This window comes from Rhipicephalus sanguineus, chromosome 10 (genome assembly GCF_013339695.2).
Source record: "Rhipicephalus sanguineus isolate Rsan-2018 chromosome 10, BIME_Rsan_1.4, whole genome shotgun sequence".
NCBI lineage: Eukaryota > Metazoa > Arthropoda > Arachnida > Ixodida > Ixodidae > Rhipicephalus > Rhipicephalus sanguineus.
This window is the reverse complement of record NC_051185.1, coordinates 129,912,482-129,914,935: the sequence shown is the minus strand read 5'-3', so window position 1 is coordinate 129,914,935 and position 2,454 is coordinate 129,912,482. Positions and strand designations below refer to the sequence as shown.

Here is a 2,454-nt window from a genome sequence, read left to right as displayed (position 1 = left end):
CAGTGTCAATTGCCGAACGACATTCTTTTGGTTCAGGCCATGGAGAAACTGGGTGAAGTTACTTTGCGTCATAAGCTTTCTAACTACAACCTCTGTGTACATAACTACTGTAAGGTTTTAACCGGAAGAATGTGCGCCACCGTCCTTGAACGAGCTCAGTAGACTTTGTATCATAAATACATGCACCGAGGTGGCTACTTCATTCGAATTGACTGCTGCACCACATGTGTTTCCCACCCTTGTAATCTAAACAAGGCTTGATATGAATCTCGTCAAGCATCAGCGTCACAGTGTGTTCATGTGGCTGCAGATGTTTGAATCTCTGGGAAACATACTGAAGGAAAGTGGCGTCAGATGAATCGATTTGTGGGCACATTTGAATAGACGAGCACACATTTCTAATAGTGCTTGGATGCGGCAAGGTTAGTACACTCGTTCTTCTCAGAAACTTGTACGCATGTGGTGATATTGTATGCAAGATGCATGCAAACACCATTACCTGTGCGCTGTAGTGAATACGCTTTGCAGAAAGCAGTAGCAGCTGCTCCTTCATGAACTTTACCACCTCTTTCTTGTCTTCAGTAATGCTACCTTCCAATTTGTCGAGAAGGGATTGTATTGCAAGCGACAGGTGGCGACAACTGCAGCGCTCCTCAGACAGCATGCAAAGGTTGTTTCAAAATTTCTAACAAGGAACTTACTTTTTGAACTGAGTCAGGTACAACAGTGCTACCAAGGTTCTTGATTTGTGATCCTTGATAGCAGGCAATGACTTCGAGGTTTTCAAACACTGTCACTGACGCATTCAACCAAGGTTCACGAAAGTCGATGATGTTCAAAAACATCAAGCACTCTTCTTTATGAATCACAGTCCACTTTGGCGACACTGAGACTACTTGCAGGCGAGCCTTTAGTTCTTCGAGGGACGAAAAACGGTCTCTTTCCTGTTCCGCTTCGTATGACGCCAGTGATTCTTCAACAGCATGGGCGAGTTGGGAAGCTTCTTTTCGGCTCCTCTTGGCATCAGGTGTTTCTATCGTGTTGTGGTCTGATACTGAAGGTAGGACGGGCAGCCGGGAAATATCGTTGGCACAGATCCAGGACGTAACCGCGGTACTGGCAGTGCGACTTCGATAACTCTCCTGTCCTTGGATCCGTGTACGATGTCGTCCGCTCGATGCATGAAGCGTCGAAATGATCCGCGCACACCTGCACAAACGAACAAACGTTTCATGAACATCTGAGAAGACACTTTTTAAAAGAACTAAGTGCGCTCCCACGGACGACCCCCAGGCGACTATGTGTGAACAAAGAGTCGCCGGCCATCCTTGCTACGAACGTGATTTTGTGGCCGATTCTCATCGACTCTGTGTCAGCGCTTAGCAAGGAACAGCGGCTACACGGTCCCATATTTCATATAACATTGCTTCTACCTGTACAATCAACGAGGATCTGGGACAAGAAGATCACAAATCCTTACCTTAGTGCACGACGTGGGCACGAAATCCTTCCTAGGAATGGCGCGTAGCCATTTGTTGAGAGCGTCGCCGTCTTTAGGGAAGGAAAACACTTGTATCTTCTTTCCCGTCCTGTAGTTTCCGGTACATCCCGGCACAGAACACTTATTAGGCATTGTCGTATCACTAGAACATCACGCACGGAAATGAAATTGCCGCAAAACAACAGCGGCAAACGACAAACGTGACTGAACCGACCCACGCTGCGCTCGCCGCCGCTGCGGCTTCCCCGAGTGTCGGCCGGGCGGAAATGACGTCAGATCGCTGGGCGCAGGCCTGAAAAGCTGTCTAGGAGGTGTTGGGTGTGATGACCGGGCGGCAAAAGTTGGCCGCCATTCGCGTGAATGCCGTGGGGCGGCGCTGTCGTCGGGGGCGCCGTCAGCGAACGTGGCCGATCTCCGTTCTCGGCAGGGAGAACGCTTCAGTGGAAATGCGTTACCAAATTATATAAAACTTTACCTGAGTTCCTTAGTCAGCGCACAGCTTGTATTGCGCTGCTGGTATCATGCGGTTTTGAAATACGGGGTACAGAGCCGAGTTTTGTTCCGACGGAAAGCAAGCAGGCCTCTTGGAAAGCCATATTGAAGCATTGCTACTGGGAGGGCGGGGCATAATTATGCTCCAATGCGCTCTGATCATTTTATTCGTGCGCCTCATTACGTGCGAAAGCAGATAACTTGATTTACGCCAACCAAATCAGGATTAAACCCTGGCATACATGGTAATACAAGGTTCGGTAGTCTTTTCAGGCTCAATTCAGAAACCAAATAAATAAATACAACATGTTACTAGGTAAAGAAACTTTATTGTGTACAACAGAATGCACTTGATCGTTTCCGCGGCTTGTCTCACATCACACAAGGCTTTATGAAATGCGAAGCATTTCTTAGCGAACCTGGCACTTTGAGCCGCCCGCCCGCCCGCTATGTCTGGGTGC

General features: G+C 48.4%; 1 long non-coding RNA gene across 1 annotated transcript; it reads right to left on the bottom strand.

Annotated features, from left to right (window-relative positions):
* Positions 1–1,173: 1,173 nt before the first annotated feature.
* Positions 1,174–1,813, bottom strand: LOC125760014 (uncharacterized). The gene is made up of 2 exons (XR_007417678.1): positions 1,481–1,813; positions 1,174–1,209 (listed from the first exon to the last, which is right to left on the bottom strand). It is a non-coding gene; the product is annotated as an uncharacterized LOC125760014 (long non-coding RNA).
* Positions 1,814–2,454: the final 641 nt, after the last annotated feature.